Genomic DNA, 20,737 nt, shown 5'->3' with positions numbered 1-20,737 from the left:
TCTCTACACGCACTACTCTAAGATTACTTTATGTCAGCAGTCACCACATGTTACCCATGAATGAAAAGTCCAGGCTGAATAATTGAACAGTATTTCCAATGATGCTCATTGCATGTAGTAGTACAATCACTGGCGATACTGAACTCTAAATTCATTATTCTAATGCATAAAAATATGACCACTTCAGTACATTCTGATCTGTAATATAAGCATTAAGGATATCAGGGTCCTCTTACTGAAGATCTGTGAATAGGCAATGGGTTCTAAAAATCACTTTGCTTACATAACCAGATTACCCAGTCAAATTTAAAAAGGACACTGAGACAACATTAATACAAAAATATCACTGGAAGAGGAAGGAGACTTTAATTTATACGTGTTTAAGTCTGCACAGGCATGAAACTGAACCCTGAGCCTAGCCCGTACCTGAGCCCTCAAGATTCAACCTGACTAAGCTGCCAGACTTAAAATCTGAACCCAAAACCGTTCGCTTTACTTTCCTTTTAGAGCAAGTAGATGCAGATTCTCCTAGGTACAGTTCTGCAGTGCACTGGATAGGGTGGACAGGAAAGCAGATGGGAAATGCCACATGTTGTGAAACAGATAAAAACCATAATAGACCTATCACCAAAAATGTAGTGCTGCAAGCAAACTGAATATGCGGGCAAATATTGCTTGTTTTATCTAAGTTCTATGTCATAACATTATGTGAGCCAATATATGGGTGCAAAAACAATTATTATTAGTATGTTCTTATGGAATTGGTAATGCTACCTGGAAATGGTTGGAATTTTTTTCTTTACAGAATGGTAAGCAGTATCTACACCGCTGAACTGTGCTCAGTGGCCCATGCACACAACAGAGCAGTATAATAACAAACGATTCATCTTTCCCAGATAGTAGTGATCAAGCACTGAACCTTGACATGGGGACTTTCAGGAACATTAGTTGCCAATTATCCTTGTAAATGTACAGTCAAACGAACATTCGCATTAAAAATGGCAACTGACCTTGACTGTTCAAATGACTTCTCTTACACTCCACTTGACTCGTGAGCCAAAATTATTGATCCTCTCCAAGCACAGGAGTTGTTGAGGAATAGAAAAGCATTCAGAGTCTCTCCTCTGGTCAGACACTAGCCCCACCGTACTAAAGCCCGTCTCACTGCTGCTTATGCTTGCAGGAACGCTGAACACACTCTGGACGAGTCTAGAAAGAGAAAAGGAAAGATTTGCTAGTGACTGTTGTTCTGCTGATCTTCATCTATAGTTTCACAGCTCAGATATTCTTCCCTTGGCAGTGGGTTCAGTGGCTGGCAATAAAGCATGCTATCCACCACCTAGTTTGGGCCACAGGGCTAGGTTTAGTATGGCTTGGTTGATTCAATCTTTACTTCTTGGTTTAATCAAAAGGTCTCTCGTGGATCTGTACCTATAGGCTTTGGTGCATAAGTCTCTCATGTCATAATGCTGTCATGTTGAAGGTAGCGTTCTGCCCTTCAGCCTTCTCTAAGCCTTGTAGAATTGATGAAGAAGCTGCATCAGGAACTCTAGTATATCTGAGGATAAGTTTTGAATTAATTTGCTTCCCCAACAGCTATTAAGCTTTTTTCCAAAGTTGATTGAATCCAAGTTGGGGAATGTGGTGCTGAAGCTTTGGTCTCAGGTTTGCCTCATATTTTGCAGAACTTGTTCTCTCTCTCTCTCTCTCTCTAAAAAAAAGATTCTAAACACACCTGAAGTTCTACATGAAGCATCTGAAGTTGTAATCGAAAACCCAATCCATAGCCATCGTGAAACCTGATACTTTGCCATGTCAGGTAGCAGGTCATCTCTAGAGAGACCAGTCAGTCCTGAGGTTTGCATCATCTTTACTGATTCAGAAAAATACCAGGGAAAAGCATCTCTCTCCAGTAGGTCTGTTTTGTCAATTTGGTGATAAAGCTTTTGGCTTATTCCATATTTGTTTCAGATTGGAATACTAATTTACTCCAGCAATGACATCATATCCAGTTAATAGCACAGCTGTCAGACTGAAAAAATGTATTCCCTAGCCCTGGACCTGGACTCCATTACACTGCTTTTTCTCTGCTTGAATACACCTGACTCAACTCATGAGCTAATTAACAATTCCTCATGAGGTTAAAATGAGTGTTAGAGCAGGAAAAGACTAAAAGGTGTAACACTAGGGTAATTCCATGACTTTAGGGTTATACCATAAGGCAAATTCAACATTCCCAGGCTTTCATGATTAAGGTGCAATTCGCTAAACCTACAGTCCCATTCCAGCTTAACCAATTTTGTAAATATGAACAGGAATCAGCTAAATGAACTCATGTTTTGGCCTTGTGTATTCATGTTTTGTAGGAAAATAGATATCCTAGCTGTGTTCTTTTATGTTTGTATACAGATTAATAAAGACAAGCTATGCTGCATATATTACACTGTTTCTAGTTTCTAGTTATTCAAAATCTGTTATTTCCCTTACATATAATTTTCTAGTTCATACCTTTGTTAAGACTATGTTCATATAAAAAGGTTTATCTTTCTATACATTATAATACCTCGCCAATGTCTTCCATTACCACAAGGGGGCACCCTATTCCCCCCCCCCCCCCCCCTCCTCCCCCCAAATTGAAGGATTGCTTCTGGATGTCTCACCCAAGTCTTCATTTATCACATCAGCAGTATGCTGATGTTCATCTCAGAGGCTCATTACCATGACTGAGTCTGTACAGGGCAATTTACCGCAACAGGGAGTCTCCACATGGGGTTATGGATAAAGTCTGTGAAGCAAACTTGTGTGCAATAAATCTGCCTTGAAACTTCCCAAGTGTAAGTGTAAGCTCCTCAGAATTCAACAAGTCTTTATAACCTTTTTTCTAAATCTCATGAGATTTAACAACATGGGTTCAAAACGTATGACCACAAAAGCTGTGGATAAACAGTAACAAAACCTGAACTAGATCCTTGACTATTTAGCAAAATGCAGAGAACAGGAAAATCTCTGACTCCACAGACCCTGTACATGCCTAGTCCTGCAGCCTTCCTCACAGATGGTGTACAACTCAGAAAAATACAGAAACAGTTGCTTTTCAAGTGGATGGGAGGTTTGAGAAATGTAGTGCCACATAAGACCAAGACCCAAGCCTCAGTAAACTTCAAGAAAGCCTTGGATTAAACTTCCTGCCATTTCTCTATTCGTGTAAGCTTCCATACTCTCAAGAAGCGATTAACACTTAGTCTTGTGTGATTCTGCACAGTGTGAACAGTTGGTTTGAATCCTTCATGTCACAAAGAATTCTGGGAGCAACACGGTGTGACTGGGGTTGGACAGGAGCACTCGCCATGTGTCAGAGTTCATACGCATGAACTCCATCTGCTCTGAGAGGTAACAAGCCACAGTTCTGATTCACTCATCAGAGGAGGCCATCATAAAGATCATCGGGTTATTCCGTAGAGGATCATAACAATGCTAAGTAATGCTGAACAGATCAAATTTTATATCATGATGTGTGTCCCATGTGTCTGATGTGTATGGAGATACAGTCTATGTGCTTTTACTCACTTCAGACAAACTTGCAACCTTTTAATGGACCCCAGCTGAATTGCAGCATTAAGCTGTCATCTCGTTCTGACTGGAGGTGTGGCAGACACAGCCATTCTGAACCTGCTCTCAGTTACTGCCACCACAGGTTCCACCATGATGTCTGAAAACAGAAATGTGAAATGAAGCGGACAAACCTGCCTGATGCCAGTATACTCTCCTGTTAGCACAACATAAGTAACAGGGCCAATGCCCTACAATTTCTGTCCATCAGTTCCAATGGCAGGCTTGAACCACTGAGCCCATGAGGTAATTAGAAACTGCTTGGAAATGAGGTTCCCCAACAGAAGGCCCTTTATCTGATGACAACGGAGACATTAATGCTTTGTATATTACATGACACTGACAGTACTAAGCATGCATCAGCTGGGTTTTTTATTAGGCATTAGCATGAACATTTGCCTCTCGCATTCTCTCCAGGTGTCAGAGTCGACAACAGAAAATTCTTATTACTTTCTGTATAATAGTGACATCTGTCAACCTCTAGACTAGCTTTTCAAAAGCAATTAATAGGAATAGTGTAAGCTTGCTAAGCATGTTGTGTCCCACCATTTCAAGCTATCCACCAGACTCAGTCTGAAGTTGTTGTTTTTTATTTGTAAGTGCATTCAAATTATATATTTTCCCACATTCATTTGACTGTATCATTAGGTGTATTCTATGAATCCATCAATATGTCACTTACAGTCTCTCTTTTAAAGTCAGAACCTTGCCTCTATGCAAATACCCCCCCCACCCCCAATAAAAAAAAAGGTTTTGAAGTCATTTTACCTGTACTAAAACAACGCAGAGACAAACATATAAAACATGAAATTATTTGGGGTAAAAATTAACACCTGAAATAGGCTTAGAAATGTCCTCTGTGTTTGCAAACCAATAGCACTGATCAGAGGATCCGAGGTTTGCAGGAGTATTGCTGTGGGCTGCGTATCTAAATATGGTATTTGAATCTGTCAGATCATGGTGAATAACTGAACTACTTGAACAAAGACTCCTACAGCAAAGTGGCAGGCAACAGAGAACACTTTAATCCTCAAGTACACAGAATTTTAGCTTTCATCCTCACCATTGTCCTTCCTTTTGGTTCAAAACAACAAAAAGAAACACACACACACACACGTGCACACCCACACACACACACACACACACACGTGCACACCCACACACCCACACCCACTCACTCACCCACCCACCCACACATACACACACACGCACGCACGCACACACACACACGCGCGCACGCACGCTGATGTTCACTATTAAATCAAAGTGCCTTGTGTGGCCATTTGAGGGAGATGGAGCATTACTTTATGTTCACAGCATCTATTTCTCCCCATATCTTTGATTGAATTTCTTTCTATATTGACAAGATTGGAACATGAGTACCCTTGTGAATGCAGAAAAATCTTGATACACTTCTCTAATAAAACCTTGTGCCATGTGCAGGCTATTGCAGGATGTGTCAAGATTAGTATATGGAGAGGATGTGACCTAAACCGCAGCACATAAAAGAGATTGCAGAGAGTGCGAGAGCGAAGCAACAGTGATACAGGGCTGCGCAGGTCTTAGTACAAGGCAGAGCTGTGATCAAAGCGGTGGCAGCTGTTCACCCCAACACCGAATCACACCGCATGAGACTGCAGCATTTAGCGCCGCGCATTCTGAATGTGGTGTCCTAAAACGTGTATCTGCATTGTCACTGTCAATCTTCCATGTATTAAACTCCTACCTTTTTTTTTTAATCTTCGTGTCACTTAATTACATCCTTAATTACCAGTTTTCTATTTATTGAAACATCACACAGCAGGTGACCTTGCAGCGGTCTTTGAAAAATCTTGGTTTCATCACTATTTTAAATCATTATTTTATGTCTTTGACTTTCATGGTGGGAGATGAACATTATTCAGCTATGACCTGGTACTTTTCAGAAGAACTTAACCAAACTTCTGTTATCTCTCAATCGTAGGGAAAGCCAGAAGAAAAAAACAGCACGCAACAATTAGCTAATCTTATCGCACTATGTGAAGCCTTTCAAACAGCTCCCCCCTGAAAACAAATAGTAATTATGAGACTGCAAAATTGCTATGAGTGCCTCCAAGGCTATGCAAAACAATCTGGCAGATCTGTTAATTGGTGTTTACATGTCAGTGGTCGACTGACTCTTCATGAGAGGGATAAGACCAACAGCAGACTCAAATGGGGCAGATTCAAAAGGGCTCGACCAAATCAAGCTAAATCAAACTAGCGCCCAGAGATACTGACACATGTCCAGACACAGTCCTTCTAACACAGCTTCCCCTCAGCTGTGCACGAGGACAGGCATCTGTACCTGTACTTAAGCCATCATTATTTAATCTCCTCCAGTACTCTCATTTATACAATTTAAGACAAGCAGGGCAGACATGAATAAATCAATCACTCAGGTCTGGAGTCTTTAATATCGCAGCTTTGATAAACACCTTATTATAAAAAGTCACACGACCTGCACAGATCCTGGTGAAACACAGAAGTCTCCCTCCATTTGGTGGCATCTCCCAATCCAACATCTATTATGTATGATTCATTGAGAGGAGGTCAAACAGCTGCTGCTGCAGATTAATGTGCACATAAATATTAATAAAAGTGCTTCTAAGGCTACGCTCCCATAATCTGCAAAACAATTTGGCCTCCTGGGCAGCTGAGTAAGAGCAAGAAAATCCCGCTGTGAGATTCATCATTCCAGAAATGCCTACGATTCCAAGAGAGATGCTTAATCCATCATGTGCATTTATTCATCAGAAGCCCTCTTTTTGTTCACATTCAGGCATAGACATGCCGTTAGAGGGAAAAGCAGGGACTAGATTCATCTCCCATTCAACTGTCCATATGAAGGGCTTTTTCCTGATGAAGCCACTCCTTATGTGCAGGTGATATGTACATTGTTTTGAGTGTTTTCTGTCATGGAGCTCTGTGTCATACACACAAATGCAAAATTAACAATTCCATTTTCACATACCAAGGAGAATTTTGGTAGACACACACATACAGTGGTCCTAACACACCTGATATTTTAATACAAAGTTATTTTTATGCTTAATGATCATCCAACAACTTCAATTTGTCAAGCTCTTGCTTTCTCTTCACTGCCATGGATTTATTTATTTTTTAATCCATTTGGTATTTGTGGCACTCTTAAAGTGCAACAGTTCAGCTATTATGCTAATGCTGGTAAGCTTGCTGGAACCCAGAGTTAAATAGAGTTGCAGAGACTGGCAGATGGGAGACCAAGGCCGCTAATTAAATGCGAAACAGTGCAATGCAAAACTGTGTGTATTAAAATATTCCACTAAAAGCTGAGGCCTGAAACACCAGTGCAATTATCAGGTTTGCACTCCAATTCAATGGTGGTAAATTGATGTTACGCCATACACTCAACCCCATTTAAATTTGCTACAGTCTATAACAATGGCTGCAAGAAACAGTGTTAGATTCTCATTGCATTATCCATTCATGAACAAATTGCTCATTTGTGGATGCATCAGGTTAAGGTTAAGTACCATGAAATGTTAGTGGCATTTAAGAGCCTGGAATTTCCCTTTGTGGCAAATGATGGTTTTAAGAAATCTATTATCAGATGGAATTGTGTTTGGGACATCCAGGGATTACTCTCTTACAATAATGGGTATTTATGGGTCAAATATATTAACATGAAAAGCACAGTTTAATAAAACAACAAGTTTTCACCTGCAGACATATCTCAAACAAGATCATTTGCTGGCTGAACTACGACACACCAGATATTACCATAACCCCATAACACTTTTTTTTGGACCATTTTTAGGGGATGCTAAATGGCTCGGTTTTGGATTGGTATGGATAGTTCTATTTATTTGTTTGAAAAGACAAAAGCTTTTCTTCCTTCTTTTGGAAAACCAGCATTCATATTTGTGTATGAATAATAATCTTATGATTATGAGGTATCTAAAGTCTTCCACTTGCCTATTTGGCAGGATTTGCAGTCATTTCCTGTTATTTTGGCCATAAATGGCTGTACTAAACTCCTCAGAGTAAAGTTACTGTTCTAGTATTGTTCTTGGCTGTCTAATGTTATCTAGCCATGATCTTATGGCAGGTTTTACTCTAAGCGAGATAGAGTCTGTTTTTCTAGGGCAGTAGCTAGTGTCCAAGCGATTGCCCTCTCTCTCTGTTTGAGGGTGCCCTTCTAATAGCTTGCTATATGAGTTGCTATTTTGAGAAATAGAAGGCAACCTAAATGTTTTATAAAGGAAAGAAGACATATGGCTTCTATGAAATAAAGGTATTTTAGGAGTTTTAGTTGAAAGAATAGAAACTCATCAAAAAAGCTTCCAAATGATGAATTGTTAAAAGGTAGTGTGTATAGGGCACAAAGGCTAAAAAAAGAGAAGTTTGTTCAGTCTATCCAGTGGTTTCCTTCTCTCTCAGAGCAACCAGTAAACAAGTTCTTTTGCCACACCTTCAGCTGTACCGAAATGCCCTGCTACCACTGGCCCCTTAAGACTCGGTAATAGCTGCTTTCAGACTCTGTTCATAATTAAGTCCCACAGAGAGCCACATGACACTGTGGACATAAAGCCGAGGGCCCGGATTTAGCCGCCGCCCTGTCCTACCCCCAGTGACAGCACAGGTTTTGGTCATTAGTGCAAACTGTGCAGGGAACTAAGTGCTCCTGTCCTGTTGGCATCGGCTTGGTCATCAGTGACCCAGACAGTGCCCCAGGGCTCCGAGTCTGTCCGTCAGGCTTCCCTGCACACACCTCCCAAAGCTTCATTAGTCCTGCCATGGTCTCTCTCTCTCTCTCTCTCTCTCTCTCTCTCTCTCTCTCTCTCTCTCTCTCTCTCACACACACACACACACACACACACACACACACACACACACACACACACACACACACACACATGCACAAACACATTATGCAGAATGATTAACTGATCTAAAAATGTGTGCACATTATTGGATATATCAATTTTCACTGGATAAAAAAAAAAGGCTGTTGTGGAATGTACCGTCATAAGTAACTGGCATCCAACATACAACTGATACATCAGCTATGCTACCCTGACCGCAGCGGATGTTGTAATTTTATCCCACATATAGACTTACCTGTTACTGTGAACACAGAGGCATGTGCATGTACACATGCGTTTTTGGTATCTAAACCCTGGCTCATCACTCACCCCTCTAATTTTTCTGAGATAAATGAACCATCAACACAAATTCAACAAAGATAATTAAATTGCCAGAGGAACTCCGAGGCCAAGAAGAAATATGAAATAACACGATTCGCCTTGTTGTCGTGGGGCAAATTACTAAATGATGCTCTATACAAATGAACCCTCTTGCTCATTTGTCTGCTCACTCAAATGACGGGCCTCTCTTGGTATCAAGCTGTAGAGAAAATGCATTTTCTCTCCAACCCATTAACAATTCAATATCTTATGCAAAGCACAGGCAGTTTGTTTATTCCTTTCTCCCTTTTGATAGGTTACATAAATCTCTGATATTGCAATATTGATAAACCATTTTATCCATTGCTGGTTCTGCATTAAAACTGAATTTTTAGCCAAAGGAAGGAAACAGAAACACCCTGGTCCCATGCTTGTGACCAGTCGGTCTCTATGGGAATCATTTTAGAAATGGAAATGCATCATTAGTCATGAGTGGCCATGATATCATGGGAACACAGTTGGATCCATTCAAGCAGCCAGGTCTGGCCCACGAGGTCCACTGGGTTAATACCTGTGGACTAGGAGGCTTGCTTAAGAGAAAAGTCACTATATACCCTCATGTCCTTTTTTTTAGGATGCAACCAAATCCTCTGAAAATATTCCTGAATTCCAGTTTCTCTTAAGTACAGAGAATCAAAATGTAGACTACGTTAGGGGAATCTTTTGTCTCGGACATACTGGTGGAAACAAGAGTCTCAAAATGGAAAGAATCACTGCCAAGGTTCTTCAGGAACTCTCATCCTAGCTCATAGGTGTTTTTATTTGTATAGAGAATGAATGTGGGTATTCAGATTCCTGCTGCCAATTAGTTCATTTTAAAAAAATGTAATTTTACAAATGTACCACTCTTCATGGGTGAATACAGTGGAAGAATATCATGCAGAATTAGATTAGGGTTTAAATAATTTTTGAAGACACTGAGTGACAGTATCAACATTTTGCTCAGCCACTGAAGCTAGTAGTTTAATCATCTAACACAACAATTCATATTACTTCTCTTAGGCCAAGTTTGGCTTTCTAACCCAGATGTTTAAGTATGTGCAGGCTTCTACCACTGCTATGAATTCAACCTTACAGACAAGGTATATATTATTTGCAGGTGAGGCCTACACTGACTTACACTATGATTAATAATAGTAATAATAATAATAATAAAAAACTGTAGTAATAATAATAATAATAATAATAATAATAATAATAAACTGCACTTTTTAAACACAGCTTATAAAGTACTTTGCAGAAAATAAAAGATCAATAAAAAAGTACAAATTAAAGTACAGATCTTACATTAAAAGTGAATAAAAAGCCAATATTTAATCATGGAGAAAATATTTCCATCCTTTGAACAACCTGAAACGCACATAGAAAATTTAAGCAGCCTATAGCATGAACTTAACTATCAAACTATAGCATGAACTTAACTGGCAGCCTACAGCTTGAGCTGAAAATTATATCACCTATAGCATGCAATGAACTTTGACTATGCAGTGATTGACTTCCGATATCAAGTATTACCCAATATTAAAAACACTGACAGATAAAAAACACATTATACATTTGGCCCTCCACATTCTCTACCCCTTCCCCCATGAAAGTGGAAAAACCACAAAAATCTTTAACCTCCCCAATCTTGGTTTTAATACTGTTGACAATATTTAACATCAAAGACTAAGAGCATAGCGTTCCCAAAGTGCATAGTCCGCAGTTCTTTAGTGCACTGAAACTTTATACAAAATGTAACTTTTTATAATACATTTGTGTATACATTTATAGTACTAAATGATAAAAAAAAAAACTACGTAATTTTATGCATTTATGGCTTCCTAAACATTTTTTGTTTTCTTTACATTTTCTAGTCTATGTGCATCATCTGTGATTTTGCTGAGTAGGCTGCAACCTTAAAAAAGCCATTTAATTATTGAAGGCAAACTCGCAAATAATCTAACCTGTGAAAGAATGCAGCCTTCATGCTCTTTAGTTGGGTGTTGGGCACTACAAGAATGTTTTTATCAGCTTTATCTGAGGGCCCTTGAGTAATCATAGTAATCATACTCCTGAGGTAAAGAGGGGTAAGACCATATAAGCACTTAAAAGGTCAGTAGAAGGATTTTAAAGTCGATTCTGAATGACACAGGCAGCTAGTGCAACTCTTTAAGAAATGGTTTAATATGCTCACTTATCTCTGCACACACTGCGACTCTGGCCGCTGCATTCTGTACCCTCTGTAGGCTTGAAGTAATTTCCTTTGAGAGGGCCTTCGAGTAGCGCATTACAGTAGTCCAGACATGATGATACATGTATGAGTTTTTACTATCAGTTGTAGTGGGGATACTTCTGACCTTGGCTATGTTATGCAAATGATAGAATGCTGTTCTAGAGAAATTACTAACATGGTATTTAAAGCTTAGGGTACAGTCAAATGTGTCACCTGGATATGGTATTGGGCTTAACTGATAGGGACTCCAGGTATGCTATTGCATCAGTGCACTCGTGATCATTCCCAATGTTAATATATTCTGTTTTTGTCATCATTAAATTGCAGGAAATTATGACTCACCCAGGACTTTATATCTTCTAGACAGTTAAAAATCAAATTAATGGGACCTTATGGATTGGTGGCCAGAGACATATATAATTGTGTGTCATTTGCATATTGATGAAATTAAATATTATATTTACTGATGACTCTGGCCAATGGAAGCATATAGAGATTAAAGAGTACCGGTCTTAAAATCAAGCCCTGGGGGACACCACGTGATAGAGCATGGTGCTAAGAGCTGTTATCACCAGTATGACATAATACTCACGACAGCTATGATTGGAACCAGGTCAGAGCAAAACCAGTTTTTTAGATGGTTTCATAGTCCAGTGTCAAATTCAGCACTAAGGTCAAGAAGAAACAGTATTGGCAAGTTACCAGAATCATGGTTTAGCCCAAGATCATTTATGATTAGTTTGGTTTCTGTGCAGTTATGAGCTCTGTCAACAGACTGACGAGTCTCATTCAGTTCAGTACTGTTTAGTTCAAAAATCAGCATCTCAATTAACTTTCCTAAGAATGGAATATTGGAGATTGGTCTATAATTCTTAAGATTTGAGGGGTCTACTTTATTCTTTTTCAGAAGAGGCCTAATAACCACTGTGAGACTCTGTGGGTCAATTCCTTATTTAAGTGACTGAAAAACAACATTAACAATTCTTAACACTGTCATTTGACAGTACCCTGAATACTTGTTTAAAGAATTTGGATGGAATAGGTTCTTAGGGACAGCTAGCAGTGTTTAAGACTGAAATCACTGTTGTGTTTTCAAGGTCAATCTCTGAGAAAACACAGAAAGTGCTTCGTGGTACACTATGAACTAACAAGTCTGTGGGTGGTTGGTGAGCGCATATAATGCTGTTCCTAACAGAAGAGATTTTTACTGCCAAAGAATTTAGCAAATTCAACACATTTATCACATTAGAAATTTCTAAGAAGGTCTAAGGTGAGAGGTTAACCAATGTATCCATTGTAGCAAAAAGGGGTTATTTTATTTGGGGTTATTTTAGTGCCTATCAATCAAGCTAGAAAATTAGGCTGTCCTGCTTTTTGAGCTGAGTTGGCAGATTTTTAAAAATTTCAAAAGTGGACAGTCAGTTTAGTCTGTCTTGCTCTTTAACCTAACAATTGAGTAGCACAGGACTTAAAAGTGCGGTGCCTCTGTTTCATTACAGGTGTGACAGAATTAAGATGTTCATTCAGTCTTGATGTAAAGTTATCAACCAGGCTGTCACAATTTAAGGCCTTAACAGGAGGAAGGGAGTTAAAACAATTAGAAAATTGTGTCAGAGTCATCTTTAAAGTAGCACTTCATAATAGTTATCTTTACAGTTTTAAAACTGGCAAGCATAGTAAATGTAAAGAAAATACAGTAATGGTCCGAGATTCCAACATCAAGCATGTCTGATACATTGGTGACTAAGAAGAGTGATATTACTAAATCAAAGCTATGGCAATGCTTATGTGTGGGGCTAATTACATTTTGCTTGAGGTCAAAGGAACTTAACGTGATAAAATCATTAATAGCAGGATGTATAGATTTGTCAGTTTGGATATTGAAATCTCTAGTCAGTTATAATTCACTAAATTCTTCCAAGAAAACCAGGGTGATGTCTAAGAGGGTAAACTGACTGTTTACTCCTAAGATCGATATCAAGACATTCAAAAGTGCTGTATTCACCAAACCATTGTCGTCTTAGACAACAACATCTTGTTACGAAAAGGACATACTACTCCCCCACCTCTTTTGTTAGCCCTCGGAACACTAACAAGACAATGGACTAGCCTGAGAGTCAAAATTATGGCACACCACTAGCAGTTTCCATTCTTAACTGACTGCAAATGGCAGTCTAGACATAAGCAGTGGTCAGTGTGAATAACTGCCCAAATAAATATTAAATATATAGCTGGAAATGGAATTCTGCTTCTTATCAAGATTCCTAGTAAGGGGAATGTTGATTGGGTTTAACATAAATATGAGGCGCTGCTAGATTTTCTTGGCCCATTGTAATCATCCATTCTTGTAGGAGGACAGGGTGTCACTTAAATAAGCAAAAACAAGCACTCAGCTAACTATTCTGGGATTGGTAACAAGCATAGCTTTTAACAAGCTGTAAGAATGGCGGCATGTTAGAAATTACATATAAATGCAAGCACAGCCTCATTCCCCTCTGCCTGCTATTTGACAGCATTTCAGCACACACCATTTTAGCCACTGATCTTTGTCTGACAGTGGGGAGGAAAACACAAACTTTTGGGATGCATGCAACCGCTTTACCTCACTTTTCCTTTCTTGAGAAACCTCTGCGGCTAATTAGGTCATGACCTGACCCATCAGACAACATGAGTGCAATGAAAACTGAATGTCCAAGCAAATGGGCTGCAGTGCCAATTCGCCATTTGAAATATTAATGGAAACATTAGCCTGCCCTATCAAGTCAACAGTGGATGCACAGCTCTGAGAAATCATGATTAGATTTTCACGTCTAGCAGGAGTCAATGAGTTGCATACGTGGTAGTCTGTGGTTGAAATTGATATGGTGTTAACCTGGTTATTTTGAAATCAAGCTGATATGTGACTGACAGGCAGGGTAATAAACAGTGTAATGATGATGGAAAACAGCTAACAGGTTCTGATGACTGCTAGTGAATGATTAATTTTAGTGTAATGACACTGAAGGTAGGAAAAAGCCACTAATAGAGATTATTGATTGTCCATACATCACTGATTGCACTTCAGCATGTTCATGACCCAGTTTCCTGTTTACCTCAAGGAAGGCGAAGATACTGTTCTTTTTTGCGGCATTACATCAAGTGAGGGAGATGGTTCTTTGAGATGGTCAATGAGACAGTCATTTCTAGGGCCCCTGAGGCTGTAAAGTGGAAACATCACTCACGGCGAGTGTCCTACCTGAGGGCTTCCATCTAAAGCTGAGCACGATGACTGGACCTAGGAGTCCCAGAGGACTGCAGACACTCAAGTCGCAGAGAACAAGAGTCATTGTGTCAAAAGCACAGCCACGTCAAACTCTGAGCAGTGAAAGCTGCTCTGCAAGGGTGCTGGGCCTTTAATCGTGGAATTTCTTAGAATCCTGAATAAAAAAGGGCGGGAGCCACAGTCACTCCATCAGAACCTGCCGGCCCATGGACAGCCTCTCGCAGAACAGCAGGGAGAGGTCTTTCAGTTAACAGGTGCCCGTAAATGAGAGAAGGTGACACGTTAGCTGATCGTCCACTGACTCAAGAACTACCCCTACAGCTGTCTAGACAACGGCAGGTCTGCTGGCCCACCCCTGGAATTGTCCTGAAAATTGGCTTCAGCAACACACCTATGGATTTTGCTTGAAAGAGATCCAAGAGAGACACATGGATTATAGCTGTTATCTACAACGAAGCCTATTTGGCAGACCAAGGCAGAAACTTTTGACAAGAAGCCTGCGCAACGTGCAACACAGAGATAAAAGCTGTGAATAATAAGCAATTACTTCATTAGTTTAACTGTACAAGGTTACATTAGTCTCAGGTGGATGGAATTAGCCTGAGAGAACAAGTGCAGACTGCTCTTAGCTAATATTCTTTCCTCTCATACAGAACTAAAAATTCACACAATAACAAGCACACACCATTTTCCCTATTCCTTTTATGTCTTTGAAGTGGAATTCGCTGTCTAAGATAACAAAGGGTGACACTCTGTTGGATTGGTACCACAAACACTGCTACTTGAAGAGGGAAAACATCAGGGGAAATAATGTCTAGATAAAATGGATGAATAAATCCAAAACATTAAAGTAATTTTGACGATAATTAAAGCACAGACCACCAACTGTTATGTGCAAACAAGCAATTAGGAGTAGCAAACATTTTATGAACAGAGGCAGAGCAGGTCTCGCTCCTGGGTGACCTTGAAAATTGCTTTGGGATGCTGCAGTGATGCTCAGTGCTCGTAGGCAGGCTGCATCTCCAGGCATGCTCATGTCGTGTTAGAGCTGCCAGGTGGATAGGCACAGTCACTGAGCCACACTGCCCCGTTAAATATTTAAACTGGAGAAGCCTGCCCCGGGGGTGGGGGTGGGGGGGATACAAGCGCACATCTGCCAAAACCACCTCAGAGTACACCTTGATATTATTTCTCACCGTGCTCCAACATCTCGGTACAGACTTCATAGGAAAAAAAAATTTTAATCGGCAGGACGTTGGCTGAGGAACCGAAATTGAAACGCAAAGCAGAGGGAGGGTGTAATAGTGTGCCGCTGGAAGGGTCAACGCCTGGCTGAGCTGGGAGGCGGGGAAGGGTGAGGAGCAGAGGAGGGGAGCAGGGAGGCAGGGAAGGGTGAGGAGCAGAGGAGGGGAGCAGGGAGGCAGGGAAGGGTGAGGAGCAGAGGAGGGGGGAGGGGTGAGGAGCAAAGGAGGGGAGCAGGGAGGCAGGGAAGGGTGAGGAGCAGAGGAGGGGAGCAGGGAGGTGGGGAGGGGTGAGGATCAGAGGAGGGGAGCAGGGAGGTGGGGAAGGGTGAGGAGCAGAGGAGGAGAGCAGGGAGGCGGGGAAGGGTGAGGAGCAGATGAGGGGAGCAGGGAGGCGGGGAAGGGTGAGGAGCAGAGGCGGCGGGGAGGAGTGAGGAGCATAGGAGGGGAGCAGGGAGGCAGGGAAGGGTGAGGAGCAGAGGAGGGGAGCAGAGAGGTGGGGAGGGGTGAGGAGCAGAGGAGGGAGCAGAGAGGTGGTGAGGGGTGAGGAGCAGAGGAGGGGAGCAGGGAGGCGGGGTGGCGAGGGGCAGGTGAGCTTCATCTCCACCTTCATCTCTGCAGGGGTGGGGATGAGTGTCCTCAGCGAGGACACGGACGTCACATGGGGGGGGGGGCCGTTAAACATAAAAGACCTGCAGAAAACAGGCAGCAGTAGACCAACTAGACGACACCATGCAGTCTGAGCAATGCGTTATATCCAGTCTCACCCTGATTAGATGTTGCAGCAACGATGCATTGAACAATGACAAATTTTGCCACACTGAGCCCAAATTTTGCTAACTATATTCTTACTTATTTCCTCATTCCTGAACTAATCATTGACCAAAAAGTACAGTTAGGAAAAAAAAGGAAGTTAGGAAAGCTAAACACAGAATATATAAAATGTGTGAAATGGTGAGCCTTATTCTGAACAATATAAAAAAATGTGTATATTGGCCCAATTGATCCAGTATTCTTACTAAAAAATAACTAGAAGAATTGTGACCTTTAACGTGAAATGCAGCTCATCATATAAGTAAGACAATATGCCACAAAACAGATGGATTAGTGTGTTTACACGCACAGAATAAAAAGCAGTTTTGGTCCTGTATCATTACCTGCAGTGCTACTAATCTGAAACGGTTCCATATTTGAACTGTACCAGCGCACAGTGCCAACCCTCCACACAAGGACCTCCACTCCTGTGAATACAGCTCTAAAGCACTTGTTGAGGTGGCGCCGGGTGAGAGAAAAGCGCCAATCCCTTTCTCGATATGGGAGGAACTGCCGTCCTCCTGCGCAGTCCTCCACTGCCTCGTCACCGTGCCCGCGCAGGGATCATCAAAGCCCCTCTGCTTTGATCAACTCTTCAAAAGCCTTTTCTGGCCTCCTATCAATGCCACTACGCCCGCATTCTGACAGCACAGGCTTTCTGCCACCAGTCATAAAACAGTCTCATTAATCCACCGTCTCCACATTGGGCTTGCTTCCCGGAGAAGATTTTGGTGTATTTTGGCTATATTTATTTTAGGGTGTGTGCCTTTAAAAGTAACAAAAGCGAACCATGCGGGAGCCGAATCCCGGCGCAATGGGTAATGCTGCGTACTTCCTAGGGCTGTTCAAAGAACATTTCATAAATAAAGCATGACAACAGCAGACTTGATGTTGCCTGTTGAAGCGCAGTAGCCAGGTTTCATTCTTGGCCAGCTGTTTCACGTGTGACTTGCATTATAACTATGTTTACATGTGAGCGCTGAAACTCTGCGAGATGCTGGGCTGGCATTCCAGTAGGAGAAGAGCATCCCAGTCTCAGGCTGCTGCTTATATTGATTATGGTGCCAAAAATGCTCAAGACTTTAATGTTAAGTCTGAACGACAGACCTGTGACTTATCTAATACTATTCCCCATAGTTTTCCCCTTGAGGTTCCTTTCTAATTATGCAACACATGGATACACACAGTAACAATGGACGAAACTTATATACAGTAAGCGTGAATGAAACGTTACATGTTATGAATAATCTCAGACTATTATACAAATGGACCAGCAGCACCACATACTAATTGAACTGATCCTTAACAGGAAACAATTCATGATGACTTGCATCCAAACTATTTAGTTCTGGCTAAAACTGACCTAAGAGGATTTGGAAAGCAAGCAGGCAGGAGGCTGACATGGAAAGTCCCTTTAGCTAGCCAAGGGAGCTGCCCCTCAGTGTTCGTGACTGGAGATGCCAAGAAAGCCCAAACTGACAGGGATCCATTAGAGAGCGTGGCCTCTCCTTAGTGCCAAAGACCTGGGAGAGACTAGCAAAAGCCTGCTGCCTCCCTTTCTCTTTTAATCTCTTCCTTTCACTCGCTTCGCTCTCTCCTTCTATGCCCCCATCAGTTTGAATTTGGGGTTGTGCGGGTTGCTGGGTGTCTGCACGGAGACAGTGCAAAATGGGAGACAAAATGTTGTGACCCTGCTCCCATCCTGTCTGCTATTAGACTCCCTCTCTTAGAGGGTCCTCAGCAGCTTTCAATTCAGTTCATTCCCAAAAGCACTTTTACAATACTTTTAAAATCTTTTTTTTTTTTTGTGTGTGTGGAATGCCTAATCATGCTAGCTTCCCTAACTTTAAGATGGCTGGCGAAGGTGTGTGGTGAGGGGTTGAATTGGTTGGGGGGGAGGGGGGGGCATGGGGAAGAACAAAGTGTTTTCAAAGCTGGAGGACATCTCTCTCTCTCTCTCTCTCTCTCTCTCTCTCTCTCTCTCACACACACACACACACACACACCCCTCAGGTATAAACACCATCCCATTCCTCTTTCCACCGTGTGGCAAATTAAAATTCCTCGTGGACAGCAGTCCCAGACTAACGGTGGTGGTGTGTCTGAAGAAGCAAGACGTGACACACATGGCTCTGTCCGTTACCCACAAAGAAAAGTGGAAGTACTCGCATAGATCACTTCTAATGAGGCTGTCTGTTTCCACACTGCTCCGTATTCTACCCCAGCCACTTTAAACGGGCTTTTAAGGTTCTGCTTACAGACATACTGCTCCATACCTGTTAATTAAATACACCGGATTCAGAGACGAACATTTTCCCTGTATCGAGTAGCATACTGCCTGGTAACTCAGTGATGGAAGTATAATTTGCTGTAATTACAGGCAAAAGCCACATTTGATAGGCAAACGCGCCATGGTCATGAATCTGTGCAACTAATAGTTTTCACTTGAAGTGTCCTTGCCACACTAGCATGGCCATAATGAATTTAGAAACCAAATAACCAAAGTGGAAGAAACAACAACGGGCTGAAGAATGAACATCAAACGACTTCATTTGCATGAAATTAAAACTGGAGCATTTCATATTTGGTAATAAATTGCATGCTGTTAGAAAGCAGTTGATTAGTTTACATAATGCCATATTTAAAAATGCCATATGAGCTTGATGAAATGAGCAAAGCATCTTGGGCAAAACCAGAACAGATGTTGATTCTATGTCACACATGGCACTTCCAAGATGTCCTCGTGGAGTGACGACACACATATAACCTTTGCACCATGTTGGGAGCTGCAGCTCCTCACATTTTTTGGTCTCCAGACAACATGTCTCATTGCAGACACTCTTATGATTGCACTTAAGACAATTCAACCCCAGGAGATGGAGCCCAGAGGTCTGAACACACAGCATTCATCACTCTGGCATTGATATGCCCGAGCTACTCCTCACTAACAATGACACACTGCTCTCCCTCACTGCTAGGTGACCCTCTAAACGCCACCTCTTTATCTACTCTATATAGGGTCCTAATTGGCGGCAAGCCTAGACAAGCCTTAAGGAGGGTAAATGAGCCTCTTCTAGTTTCCACAGAAGAGACTGCACATTAGTTCTCAAAGGAACGTAGAAGGAAGGCATTTTCCCTCTTCATTATTTCACAGAATGAGAGGTCTTGCATCAAGGTATATGATATGAAAACAAGTAAAAATACTGTGGTGTAATAATTGCTATTTTGCCATAAATATTGCTATTTTGTTTTAAAGTTTTCCACAAAGAAGGACTGCTCAGTTAGATATATTCAGGCACAAGTCAAGGCTATTCAATAGCAGTGTAACTTACCCATTGTCTCTAAATAGCACATGGGAAGATGTTTTCAGTAACCCCCTTCCCACACTCCTCCCCACCCCATCTTTGTTAACTTCACACCACCAATTACTGGCTGGATGGTTGTGAAATCCCCAGTCCAGCTACAACCGCAGCCCTTCTATGTTATCAAAGCCTTTGTTAAGAGGCACCAGCTAATTCACCACTGACTTCTCTTTATGCAGCTCTTTCATTTATTTCCAGGCCCTGATCTCACACCCGTCTCACATTTGTTTAAACTCAGCCCTTGCCTCACAATGAGTCTTCCACACAGGTTCTTTTACTGTCTGACCTCTGTGGATTGCACAACCATTAATGACATCCATAGATACGTGGGCTGTCCTTCATACCAGCATATCGACCATACAGTCTCTGTGGACGGTAAACATTCACAGAGCTACGGTGCCGGGGTCACCTTGCTTTTAGAGTTCCAATCTTCGATGTTGTCATCTCCAAGCTGTCTGTCAAACAGCTGCATCTGAACACAGAATCACGGCCTTGGACTGTAATCTGTCGGAGAGAATTGTGTATTAGGGCTTTGATGGAACTTGTTTCTTTATATTGGTGAACGCAAACACACACACACACACACACACACACACACACACACAAACACACACACACAAACACAAACACACAGAGACACACACAGGGTTATGTTTCTTATAATGACTGAAGATCAAGGCTGGTTCCAAGTTGGGGAAACAGTTCTGTGGACTGTATTTGTGTCCATGACCTCCCATCTCTGTGCTGCCCTCATCAGCTGCAGGACACAAGTGCTGACTACATCTGCCAGGACACAGGGCAAAGAGGAAGAGCTGACCTTTGATCCAGGACAAAATTCAATTTTGGTAAAGGACCTTCTTGTCATCTACTTGCTGCGGAACTACTGCACTGCCGGATATAAAAACAGACCGGAGAACTGGAGTCACTGACCATTTTCCAGGGAGGATATTGTTAAGATGAAGGGTACATGTTTGGACTGGTCGAGGTGT

General features: G+C 41.6%; 1 long non-coding RNA gene across 1 annotated transcript; it reads right to left on the bottom strand.

The window, feature by feature from the left end:
- Positions 1-491: 491 nt before the first annotated feature.
- LOC145659058 (uncharacterized) lies at positions 492-20,403 on the bottom strand. The gene is made up of 3 exons (XR_014125041.1): positions 20,158-20,403; positions 3,568-3,709; positions 492-1,209 (listed from the first exon to the last, which is right to left on the bottom strand). It is a non-coding gene; the product is annotated as an uncharacterized LOC145659058 (long non-coding RNA).
- Between the last annotated feature and the right edge of the window lie 334 nt (positions 20,404-20,737).

This window comes from Electrophorus electricus, chromosome 8 (genome assembly GCF_041902795.1).
Source record: "Electrophorus electricus isolate QZ-2024a chromosome 8, ASM4190279v1, whole genome shotgun sequence".
Classification (NCBI taxonomy): Eukaryota; Metazoa; Chordata; class Actinopteri; order Gymnotiformes; family Gymnotidae; genus Electrophorus; species Electrophorus electricus.
The sequence above is the reverse complement of the archived record's forward strand: the minus strand, read 5'-3'. Positions and strand labels throughout refer to the sequence as shown.